The sequence below is a fragment of the Gopherus flavomarginatus genome, chromosome 5, assembly GCF_025201925.1.
Source record: "Gopherus flavomarginatus isolate rGopFla2 chromosome 5, rGopFla2.mat.asm, whole genome shotgun sequence".
NCBI classification, from domain to species: domain Eukaryota; kingdom Metazoa; phylum Chordata; order Testudines; family Testudinidae; genus Gopherus; species Gopherus flavomarginatus.
Genome location: NC_066621.1, coordinates 5,661,095 through 5,674,040, shown reverse-complemented (window position 1 = coordinate 5,674,040; position 12,946 = coordinate 5,661,095). Strand labels below are relative to the sequence as shown.

At 48.0% G+C, this 12,946-nt stretch overlaps 1 protein-coding gene across 4 annotated transcripts in view; it reads right to left on the bottom strand.

Moving 5' to 3' along the window:
- LOC127052745 (uncharacterized) overlaps window positions 1–12,946 on the bottom strand; it is a 74,308-nt gene that overhangs the window by 20,282 nt on the left and 41,080 nt on the right. The window contains exon 1 of one of the 4 annotated variants that reach the window (XM_050956689.1): window positions 287–426. The exons of the other annotated variants lie outside the window; for them this stretch is intronic. The gene's annotated coding sequence lies outside the window, so the exon portion shown is untranslated. Of the gene's footprint in view, window positions 1–286; window positions 427–12,946 lie in introns of those variants that run through there. 4 annotated transcript variants of the gene reach the window in all.

Here is a 12,946-nt window from a genome sequence, read left to right as displayed (position 1 = left end):
ACGGAGCCCTTGGGAACGAGTCTGCTGCTGCCTGCAGCCAGCGCTGCTCACACCCTACGTGCGCCCCTATCCCGTCCGCATTCACCCAGCCCGGCCGGGCTCCCCCTGGCTCCCCGCTTCCCTCCCCGGAGCGCTGCCTCGGTGGGTCCCGGGCTGTGAACCCCCCCTGGGGCGGGGGCAGGAACCAGAGGTGGCTTTCAGCTCCCAGACAAAGGCAGAGCCAGACCCACTGGCTGAGAGAGGCTGGGAGACCCATCCAGGCTGGGAATAAGGGGATCGTGGTTACCTGGGCTGGGGATTCACGCTGGGAACCCGGGCGGCTGCTCCGTCGCGTGTGTGTGTGTGTGTGGGGGGGGGGGTCTGTCTGTCCGTCTCTTGCTCCAGCTCAGCCAGAAGTTATTAGACAGGATGCGGGGGGGGGGGGTGTCGAGACTTTTTCCCATCATGCAACTGCAGGGTGCTGCTGCTCCTCCCCTGCTCGCTCGCTCACCCCCAGCTTGCTCTCGGATCCTGCTGCCCAGAGACGTCCCTTGCTCAGCACCGAAATGAGGCCGCTTCTGAGGTGGGGTCAACATGGAGGCTGTTTATGCAGGGAGCCCTGGCCGGGTGCTGAGATGCAGCTGACTCCAGTGGCTCTTTATACCGGTTTTCAGTCCATCCTGAAATAAAGGTACCTCTGGGGTGTGGAGCAGGGGCTATTTATGCAGGGATCCCTTGCCCAGTTTTGTGATGCAGCTGATTCTGGGGTGCTGGGGGGGCCTTTATTCAGGGATCCCTTGCCAGGCATTGAGATGCAGCTGATTCTGGGGCAGGGCACCAGAGATGTTTATACAGGGTCCCTTGTCCCATAATGATATGCAGCTGCCTCCAGGGTGAGCTGCAGGGGCTGTTTATACAGAGATCCTTTGTCCTCTGTTCAGTTGCGGCCATCTCTGGGGTGGGGCATGCCAGCTGTTTATACCTTGCATGGTGCAGAGATGCAGCTGATTCTGGGGTGGGGGTGTGGAGGCTGTTTAAGCAGAGATTCTTCAGCCTGGGGTTAAGATGCAGCCACTCGGGGATGCTAGGGGCAACCCCAGGCACTGTTGCACTGACTCCAGCACTTGTGTTTGTATTGGCAGTATATGGCCAGAAGACATCTCCACTCCTCCCCCAGGTCTCCCTGGGGACTAAGGGCTGGAGTGGTGCCAACTGCTCCCAGCCACTGTGATTAGGAATAAAACCATCCCTACAATTAATAGCAGCTGGACAGTGCTGCGACTGAGCCATCCCAGCCTCAGGGACTGGCACAGACTAGGCTGGGGGGTCAGGGCATCATGAGTGCAGGGGCTGCCTCTGACGCCCTACCTCTCCCCCACTGGCTGATTGCAGACCCAGGGCAGCACCGGGTGCCCAGTTCAGATCCCTGGCTCCCCAGCACCATGGCTCAGTGGCTGTCGCTAGCTCTGGAGCTCTCCTCACATTGATGGGGTCTCTCCATTGTCGCAGAGGGGGGCTACTGGGAGGCTAAATGATCTGCCCTCATGCCCCCTCCTCTATGCAGACATTGATAGGGTTTCTGCCCCCACAGGCTGGCTCTGCCCTACAGCCAGCACATTAGTGGGGTCTCTCCCCAGCGCAGGGGGCTGTTACAAGATAGGATGCTCATATAGGGTAATGTTTAAGAATGCAGAGAACTGTACGGTCAGTAATTGCTTAATGAGAGAGGACTGTAGATGAGGTGGAAGGAATAAAACCAGACTGTCGTGCTACCTTAGCTCTTTCTCTTATGCTCTTATCTTGGTGTCAGGAGCTAGCTCCTGCAGGTACCTGAGATTCAAAACTAAGAATATTGCAGAAAAACAAAACTCAAAGAGGAAACAATAATTAGACTTGTCAGGACTGAATTTTCTTTTTTCTAATTTCACTGGATAATATCCGCTTATTTTAAAGCTTCTTTTTATATATGTATATATTTTTTTTTGTCGATTTATGTTTCCACATTTGCCCAAATGTGTGGGTTTTAAACATTTTTTTTCTATTTTTATCAGTGTACATTTCTGCAATTTCAGGAAATTGCATGTGTGTGTCAGATAATACTTAGTTAATGACAGATGTTGAAATTCAAAAAAATTAAAGTTTTGTAACTATTAAAACACAAATTGGCAATGTCACATGTCAAAATATACCATGTAAATATTCTTACATTGAATTCTAAGTATCAGAGGGTAGCCGTGTTAGTCTGGATCTGTAAAAGCAGCAAAGAATCCTGTGGCACCTTATAGACTAACAGACGTTTTGGAGCATGAGCTTTCGTGCATGCATCTGAGGAAGTGGGTATTCACCCACGAAAGCTCATGCTCCAAAACGTCTGTTAGTCTATAAGGTGCCACAGGATTCTTTGCTGCTTTTATTGAATTCTAAGTAATTCTCCAGCAGCATTTTTTCTTATTTTGCTTATCTGTAAATTTCAGTTATAACTGGTGGCAATCATTTTCCATCCCTTTGTGTGTGTTGGGAGAAATTGACGTTTACTGACATTTACCAATAAAACTCTCATCCTCCCAAGCCTAACAAAAATCCTGGTCACCTGCCAGATCCCTGTCCCTGAACAAGCAGACACACAAGGAGATGTGTTCAGCCACTGGACATTCTTTAGATCACAACGGGAAAACTACAAAATTACAACGGGGCTGGATAAAAAGGAAAACAAAATAAAAAGCAGCCACACTTTTAGCTATAATGATCAAGGGCTGCCACATGCTCCAACAGCATCCGGATTATGTCAGCAGCAGACCAGGTTGACCCATGTAAAATCCTACAAGCACTCCAAACGCACTTCTAACCTAGAAGAACAATGTCACACACCAAAGATATCTTTTCAACAAGAGTAATCAAGATTTCAATGGCAAAAGAACTACATTCAGGCTGAGTTAAGCCAGCTTGGTTGTATGCCCTTTCAGAATGCTGAGTTGAGCAAAATTCAGACTTCTGAAAACAAGTAAATGAAGAGTTAAGGTTGCCAGTATAACCTTAATTCTGCCCTTTTCCAGCTGGGCAACTTTATTTTTTCCTTTTTGTCCTTTAATAGTGTCATATAGAATCCTGTGAATGTGTGGTAAAAGGAGCTTTTACATTTCAGCAATTATGGGGTTGGCCAAGTAAAAAGGTATACCTGTAACATGGTATATTAGGGCATTGCTAAAAGAATGCAGAGCTGGTTAGACTGTCTGCTGACTATTCTACTGTGTTCACAGTAACCCTCCCCATAAAATAAAAATTCTAACAGAGACAACTTGAGTTGTTAAATCTTTATTGCACAGGTTTACAAAGGTTGGGACTACAATAATTAGTGCCAGGTGTTCACCAGAGGCATGACATCAGCACAAATTGCATTTCCTTGTTTTCAGAAGTTTGAGTTTTGCTCAATTCAGCATTCTGCAAGGGTCCGACATACCACCAAGCAAGCATGACTCTGCGTTAATGTTTTTTTCTGTCATTGAATTTCCTACTTTTTTGAACAGGAGAAGATATTGTTTCGGTAGGAGTTAGTAGTCATTTAGGCAGTTGTACATATTGTGTCCTGCAATTTGCATACCCAGCCAGCCAGCCAGCCCCTCAGTACACATCAGCTAGGCCCCTCTCTAGCACTTCTTTGGCACACCTCCCCAGCTATATCCCTGGCCCACGGTTTTCCCCACTCCAACCTAGCTTCCTCCACACTACTGTTTCCAGGCTCCCCTCCCTGCCCAGCCCACAGCAAGGAGGGAATGTATCTCCCTGGACTCCTCACTCCCTGATATACAATGTTTCTATTGCCATTACTTATCCCCTCTGATAACCCAACTGACATGCAGTGCCTGGAATGAAGGACAGCTCTGTTACAGTGCAGGGGTGTTCCTGGTTGTGCTTCAGAATGGTTGAAAGGTGGAGTTTGTAGCCGGGTCGGTGAGAGAAATCACAGACAGGGTTTCTGTTCCAAAATATTGACAGTTTTATGGTTGAGAGAGAGATTCTCTGTTCCCTGCCCAATAGATGGACTCCATCTCTGACAAACACTGTAGGGTCAGAGCTCATAACGTTTCTGTGACAAACCCTACAGCTTGTCCAGTCAGCCATGAACCCTCTCATTTCCCTGTTAATGTTCTTCCAACACTTAGTAATGGCTGCTATATTGTGACTGTCAGAATTATGCAGACAATCAGGGCTTGTCTACACTTGCAGTGCTGCAGTGGCCCAGCTGCATTGCCGCAACTGTAGCACTTACTGAGGATGCTACCTATGCCAACAGGAAAGCTTCTCCTATCAGTGTAGGTTCTCCGCGTTGCCGAGAAGCATTAGCTATATCAACAGGAGAAATGCTTTCTACACTGCGGGTTAGGTTTCCATACTGCTGAGTGATGTAGTAATACCAACATAAATTGGTAGTGTAGACGAAGCCTTAGCCAAACTATCAGAGGTCCTGGATGCAAATCTCCAAGGCAGACCAAATCTGCTTTCATCCATTGAATGAGGATAAGGCCCAGATCATTTCTACCTGAGTGAATCAGCACAATGTCTGGTAGATCACAATCTTTTAAGTCATTAATTAGACTTTGTCTACGCTACAAAGTTTTGTCAGCAAAAGCTGCTTTTTGCTGACAAAACAGGGAAGGTGCACATGCTGCAAAGCTACTTTTGGTGGCAAAACTCTGCTGTTTTGCCAACAAAATAAAACCACCTCAACGAGAGCATAAAACTTTATGTTTAAGTTAAAGTGACAAAGCCTCCGTGTAGACACTGCTGTTTGTTTTGTCAACAGAACTGGCTTCCGGAATTGGCCTGTATCCCACAATGCCTGCAGGCACCGCTCTGCTCTCTGTTTTGATCTCTGCTGCCTGGCAGGCATCATGTGCCCCTCCCCTTTCATAGCTCCTGGAAGTAGCTGACAGCTGAGTGTGCTGCTCCCTTTAGGGGACAAAGAGCAAATCATTCATGTGGAATGCCTGTTCTGCCTGCACTAGTTAGGAAGGGGCAGGCAGACTGTGGCTGCGAGGATTGGGGGAGGGAGACTGCTATGCTGCTTTGCCATGGAGAGCTCACAGAGCTGCCCAGGATGCCGCTCCCAGCAGCTGACGAGGCTGTGTGGGAGAACTCAGAGGGAATCACAGAACTGCAGGCAGAGTGGACTCAGCCGGGGGCTGATGTGGGGGGTTATCCCCCTCCCTCTGCCTCAGGATAGGTCAGTCAGCCTGCTGTCTCCCCTGCCCCAGACACACCACTCTCCTGTCTCCCCCCACTTTCATTGAAAAAGCGACTGACAGAATCATGCATCATGTACCTGCCCCATGAGGCATTGCGAGCAACAAACCCTTCCCAAAGTACCCTGCGCCAGTTGTGTAGTGGGATAGCTACCCACAGTACACTGCTCTCTGTGTCGATGCAAGAGCTGTTAGTGTGGATGCGCTCTGCCGACACAAGGAGCTAGTGTGGACACGCAATGGTGGTTTTAATGAAAACGCTTTAATTAAGGTGGCATAACTTTTACCGACAAAACTTTGTAGTGTAGTCAAGGCCTTAGATGCTGCAGAGTGGGCAAAAGAGGATGGGAACGCAGGCCACCTCTGTCCACCCAAATCTGCCTGTAGTCAGCAACCCTTGTGTCACAGTGCACTCCTTGCTCTCCCAAAAACTTCTGCAACTTCCTGGGCCAGGGATCGCCCAGTATTCACATGTTGGCAACCCTGGCAGCACACACATTTCTGTTCCACCCGATATAACAAAAAATTTGATTAGACCGCCTGCTAACTATTCTGCTGCGTTCACAGTAAACCTCCCCATAAAATAAAAGCATGTTATATTATAACAGAGACAACTTGAATTATTAGGTCTTTACCGCACAGTTGTATAAATCTTGGTTTATTGAAAACCTATGAAGGGACAGAACTCCCTCCTGGAGAGAGAGAGAGACGTAGCTGGAATTGAATCTTTGATAGGGGATGAACAAGAAGGAACATGATCAAAGTCTATAAAACATTGACTAGTCTAGAAAAGAGATCTGGGAGAAAGGTGGTTCTGTTCTCCCTGTCCTATAATGCAAGAGTGAAGGGAAACACTATGAAAATAAAAGTTGGGAAATTCAAAACAGATCAAAGTAAATACTTTTCCACACAGCACATAATTATCCTGTGGAATTCACTGCCACAGGATTCCACTGAGAGCAAGAACTTAGCAAGATTCAAAGAGTGACTGGGCATTTCTATGGATGACAAGAATATCCAGAGCTAGAGTAATTAATGCAAAAAATGCCTGGCAACCTCTCCTGCTTAAGTGCTCAGGGGAGCAGATTATCCCCCATCTGCTACTGCTGGGTTCTTATATCTTCCTCTGCAGCGTCTGGTATTGGAGATGGGATACTGGACTGGATGGAACTTGGCTCTGACCCAGTCTGACTATGCCTATATTACTGTGACTCTGCCTGTTGCTACCTGCACCAGGAAGTCAAAGTGCCATCCTAGGGGGGAAATACTGGGTGCTAAAAGGCTCTTTAATCTAGCGGAGAAAAGCAGAACAAGAACCGATGGCTGGGAGCTGAAGCCAGGCAAAGTTAAATGAGAGACTAGGCACATGTTTGTCACCGTGAGGGTCATTAACCACTGGAACAAACTCCCAAGGGAAGTGATGGATTCTTCATCTCCTGATGTTTTCAGATCCTGACTGGGGGCTTTCCTGGGTCACGCTTTAACTGAACACAAGTTACTGGGCTCGATACAGTGGGAACTGGATGGAATTTAGTGGTCTGTGCTATACAGAGGTGCGCTGCACACCATGTCATAATATAATTCCCAATTCTGGACCTTAGCGTCCAAAATATGGGTATTAGCATGAATTCCCCTAAGCTTAATTACCAGCTTAGATCTGATAGGCTGCCACCAATCAGGACTTAGAGTAGAGCGCCTAATCGACTCTAGTCTCCCCCAAAAACCTTCCCTGGGGGTCCCAAGACCCAAATTCCCTGAGTCTCACAACAAAGGGGAATAAACCATTTCCTTCCCCCTACCTCCTTCCTTCCCAGTTCCTTCCCGCCCTGGAAACACTAGGAGATCACCTGATTCAACTCCGTGAATCTAACACAAAGAGGAACTTTACCATTCCCTCCTTCAGGCAATACAGACTCAAGCTTCTTTGAGCCTTAACTAGGAGAAAACACTCAAATAGGTCTTAAAGCAAAGCTTTTAATAAAAAAAGAAAGAAAAAAGTAACAGGTTTATCTCTGCACTTTAGATGATAAAAAGTTACAGAGTCTTTCAACTTATAAACAATAGAAAGAAACTTTCTCCAGCAGAAACACAATTTAAGCTACTTCCAGCAAGTACACATACGCAAATGAAAAAGAAAACAAATTAAAAGACTATGACCGCCTTTTCTACTTACAATTCTGAACAGATAAGAGACTATAGCAGGGAGATTGGCAGAAATCTGGTTACACCTCTTGCCCCGTCCAGGACTCAGAGAGAACAAAGCCAAACCCAAAACCCACAAACAAAGGCTTCCCTCCCACGAGATTTTAAACTATCTTGTCTCCTGATTGGTCCTCTGGTCAGGTGTTTGGGGTCCCTGTTTGTTAACCCTTTACAGGTAAGACAGACATTAACCCTTAACTATCTGTTTATGACAAGAGGGTCAGACCAATGATCTAATGGTCCCTCCCGGCTTTAATTCTACAAGTCTATGAATACTCAGTCACCGGAGACAGCTGATTCAATTGTCCATGGGACAGGGTTATATTCAGGTCTCTGTGTGACCCTTGCTCCACAGCAGTCAGTGGGGAGTTCCCACTGAGACACTCTCACCAACCCAAAGTGATCACCAACCAGGAGTCTGACTAAAAAAAGAAAAGGAGAGTAAACTAAAAATACACTTTGGGTTCTTTGTATTAGTTTTCTGGTTACTGAGCCAGTGTCTCTGCATTGGTCCTACCCAGAACAACTCCCTCTCAGAGCAATTGTCTCAGGCTCCCTGCAGATGCAGGCAGGTGTTGCTGCATTAGTTACGCTAGGGGCTGTTTGCCCCAGAGATCAGCCCATAGCACACACCTAAGAGCCCCTCTCTCTCATGTGGAGCAGAGAACCCGTCAGTCCCTGGAGCATGGGGGCCATTTTTCTCTCAGCTCAATCCTTGGCTGCCACCCACTAGAGACCCTCTGCTCACGCTGGGAAGTGACCCTGCTCATGTGCTGGTTGTGGGACAGAGCCAGCCTGTGGGGGAAGAGACCCCATCAATGTCCCACTAGTGGGGCAGTTCATTCAGTCCCCAATAGCCCCCCTTTGTGGTGGTGGAGAGACCCCATCAATGTGGGAAGAGCTCCAGAGCCAGCAATGGCTGTTGAGTTTTGGCACCAGGGAGCCAAGAATCTGCACTGGGAACCTAGCATTATCCTGGCCCTGCAGGAAGTTGATGGGGAAGATGGGGTGTCAGGGGCAGCCCCTGCATCTATGAGGACCTGACCCTCTAGTCCCATCTAAGTCAGGCCCTGCATCTGAGATGGCTCAGTCCCAGCTTTGCCCAGCTGCTGTTGATTGTCGGGGTGGTTTTATTCCTAAACATAATGATTGGGGGAAGCCAGCAGCTCTCCAGAGTCCACTTCCCAGGGATCCCTGGTCCCCAACCACATCTCACCTGCTGGGGGCAGTTGGGTGCTGGCTATTCACCGTGGCAGGTGGGTGGAGATGCCTCCTAGTCAGACACGCCCAATGTGGACACAAGCTGTGGGTGCTGGACTCAATGCAACAGTGACGCCCAGCCTGGGGGATCCCAGCAGAGAGGGCGCGTGCCCCCAGGCCTGGCCCCAAAGTCAGCTGTAGATCATTGCCAGGTGAAGAACACCTGTATAAACAGGCTTCACGCCCCACTTCAGAGTCAGCTGCATCTCAGCCCCGGGAAAGGACCAGCGCTGGGCAGGGGAGCAGCGCCTTGTGCTGAATGATGGGAACAATTCTTCTCAAACACTGCCTGCCCTCTGTTCTGGATGGAGCCCCCACTTACCCCCCAGGGGAGTAAGTATGTACCATCGGCAGGCCCCAGTCATCAGCAGGCAGGATCAAACCTGAGACGGCTGGAGCTAAATATGTGAGTCTCTACCACATGAGCTAAAAGCCACATGGCTCTTAGCTAAGGCTGTAGCAGCCACTTTAATCCCTAAGTGGTCTCTGTGCCACTAACGGGGACAGAGCACTATACCTAGGTGGGGGGTTACAGGTGCACATGCAGCATAGTCGGGCCTTGATGGAGGGAGCAGGACCCAGTCTAGGAGCAGAGCAGGGGCCAGGCCCTATGGTGGGCGGTGAGTTGAGGGTGGCTTCTGGAGGTGAGAGGGAAACAGATAGGCATGTACCTCTCCACTCCCCCTAGCTCTGGGCCCTGTCACCACCAAAGTGAAGCAGGAGGGACCCCAACACTCTGACTGGGGCATGAGTGGGGAGTGATCCCCCAGCCCTAGAGCCAGACTTTTGTGGGGCTGGGGTGCACAGAGGGACTGCGAGCTTTTGCCACAGTGGGATCTGTGGTGCAGGAGGGATGCCCTGGCTCTGGATCAGATGGGGGTATCTAAGGGAGAGTCCATCTGTTTGAGACAGACATGGGGGCGTGGGAGTGACAAGTGCAGAGCTGTCAGGGGCAGGTGTCCTAGTGCCTCAGCTTTTTGAGGGTAAGTTCTGCTTTCCCTTCTATAATGTGGGTGGTGGGGTGAGCAGTGTTGTGAACAGCAGTGTGAGTCTGGGGGGCTCATGAGGGGCACTGCTGCTGCTGTTGTCTCTACGGAGCCTGCCTTGTGAGTGGGCGATATGGGTGATCAGTAGGGCCTTACCAAATTCGCGGCCAGGAAAAATGCATCAAGGTCCATGAAATCTGGTCTTTTGTGTACCTTTACCCTGTACTATACAGATTTCACAGAGGAAACCAGCTTTTCTCAAACTGGGGGTCCCAGCCTGGCCAGCAGCTGCCGCTGTCCAGCTGTCCAGCTCTGAAGGCAGTGCAGAAGGATGTGTGGCAATACCACAATCCCTTACAATAACCTTGCCTTCCCCCATCACTCCCCAGCCATAGGGGGAGGGGCCACTGTACATGGAGCTGCCCCCTTCCGTCCATTCCCCCCTGCCCACACACACACCATATCCAGATTCAAAGGAAAGGCACCAAAAGCTTCCTCAGGATGCTATTTTACCGAAGGCCAGCCCTGTGTCTCTAGCCAGCTCGGGAAAGCACCTGTCCACAAACATCAACCCCTCAGCCAGACTCCAGGAGCCTTAAATTGCGATTGGCAAACGTCCATCCAGATCTCAATGTGCTTCTGCCCATCGGCAACAGGATTTGGGCTCTGGGCAGTGGGAGAGCGATTTCTTCTCTCACAATCCAAATAGAGAAGGCATCCTTGGTTGTGTAGTCTCTGTACCAAGCAGCACCCAACGCTGAGGGTAGTCCTGCCCTTAGCACAAAGTACAAGACACAGATGAGTTGATGGATGGGGAAGCAAATTATTCCTCCCTCTTTTAAAATATATTCCATTTTTGTCTTAATATTTTGGTTTTCCTTGAAAAACTGAAAGTTCTTTACTTTTCTGAAACCCAAACGGTTTTGTTTTTAAAGCTGAAACTCTGTTGGGCTTTGATTACTGAAAACTGAACATTTATTGGGTTTCGGAATTTGGATTTTTTTCCAGTGAAAATCAAGGAATTTGACAAAAAAAATGTAATACATATTTGCAAAAATGTCCATTTTGATGAAAAACTGTTTCCTTTCAAAACCTCACCCACATTTTGATGAAAGATGAAAATTCACCAGCTCCGCCTCAATCTAAATATTTTCCAGTCTCACTACAGGCAGCACATGAAATTGTCTCATCTGAGTTCATTCCACTCCAGCATCAGTAATTCAGATCTACATCTCCTCTTCTGATCTAGTAAAAACTCTGTGCTGGGTGACAGATTCCTATATCATCAGCCCCTGCTGCCTCCAACCCCAGAGGTGGCTCAGATCAACAGAAGACATTAAAACAAGATGATGTCTGTCTATTTAATCAGAAAGGAAACTCCATCCCGCTCCACTGAAAAAAAACAACAAATGGTAAACAGGGACATTCAATAGCATATAGCTCGTCTGGTTATAAACTGAACTGGGAAACAAGCACTCTGGAAGAGTATCTACATGGAGCGTTTAATAATTATACTGCTATTATTATGCCTGTACATTTCCTGCATGACAATCCCTAGAGGTCTCTCTAGGGGCTTATCAGTCCCTTGCTCCATTGTGTGCGAGCCCTAGTGCAATGGGGCCCTGGTCTGTAAGATTCCAGGCCTCGTGATTGGGGGGAAAAAGCTGCTAAACGTGGCGCCTAATGGCCCACACACCAGCAGGCGAGTAAACAGGCTCCAAAATTGTTTTTTTAAATAGTGAAGTGACAAGGTATTTAAGCTAATCTCAAGATTTTGGGGACCTGGCTCCTGAGCATCAGGGTTTGGCAATATTTCAGAGATGAATGGATTTTATCCTGACATGGCTCTGTGAGGTAGGAGAGCGTTATCTCCATTTTATAGATAGGGAAAACTGAGGCTCCCAGCGATTCAGTCACTTGCCCAAGGTCATGCAGGGAATCCCTGGCAGAGCTGGGCCTTGAACCCATGTCTGCCTGTGCTGGTCTCTTTTGACAAGTTGGGAGTTCCTCAGGGAACAAAAGGTAACTAGGATGACTTTGAAGGAGGTCCATCACCGGTACTTAGCTATATGAATTAACATAAGGCAATTTGCTTGTTCCTCCACCATTCACAGTACATTACAATTAATTTAAATGATATCAGAATACAGCATAGAGTGTGTTGATTACATTGTGGACCTCACTCATACATATGTAAATACACAAAAACACAAACATTATCTCCCCACATGTCTTTTGAGGGTTATTTATTTTGCAGGATGTTTAACCCTTTCTAGCCAGGCATTACACTAACCCATCCAAGACAGCTGGTTATCCAGCCTCCTTTTGAAAACCTCCAGTGACCTCGACCTCCCTAGGCAGGTCTGTGCCATTGTCTTACTCTTCTTACAGTTAGGAAGTTTTTCCTGAGATTTAATCTTAGGCTTTGTCTACACTACACAGCTTTTAGCGACTTGGCCTCGTCAACACAGCTGTGTCGCTAAAAGTCGGGCAGTGTAGCCACTGTTTGTCGGCACTCTTGCCAGCAAAATACTTGCATCTCCCATGAACAGCGTTCACATTGTCGACAGGAGAGCGCTCCTGCTGACAACACACTGTTCACAATGACACTTGCCGCAGCAAAACTTTTGTTTTGGGAGAGAGTGGTTTGCCCCTCTGAACGACAAAAGTTTTGTCGCTCAATTGCCACTATAGACATAAATCTTCTGTGCTATAGTTTGAACCCATTGCCTCTTGCCTCTTTTCTCCATCTTTTTTATGGCAGCCTTTCAAGTATTTGAAGACCACTATCACGTCTCTCTTTAATCACCTCTTTTCCAAACTAAACCTATCCAGTTCCTTCAGCCTTTGCTCACATGACTTGCATTCCATTCCTGTGACCATCTTTGTCGTTCACTTCTGGGTCCTTTCCAGTTTCTCTCTACATCCTTTCTGTACATTGGTGACCAAAATTGGACACAACTCCAGCTGAGGCCTAACCAGCACCGAGTAGAGCGGTACTATCACCTCCCATGACTTGCCTGCTGTGCCTCTGTCAAAGCAACTGAAAACTGCATTTGCTTTTTTCCAACAGCATCGCATTGCTGGCTTATGTTGTGGTTGTGATCCACCACAACTCGCAGATCCTTCTCAGCAGTGCTGCTGCCAGGACAGTTTTCCCCCATTCTGTGTTTGTGCATTTGGTTTTTCTTCCCTAAGTGCAGCACTCTACATTTCTCTTTGCTGAATTTCATTTTATTGTCTGTAACCCAGTTCTTCAATTTATCAAGATCCCTCTGA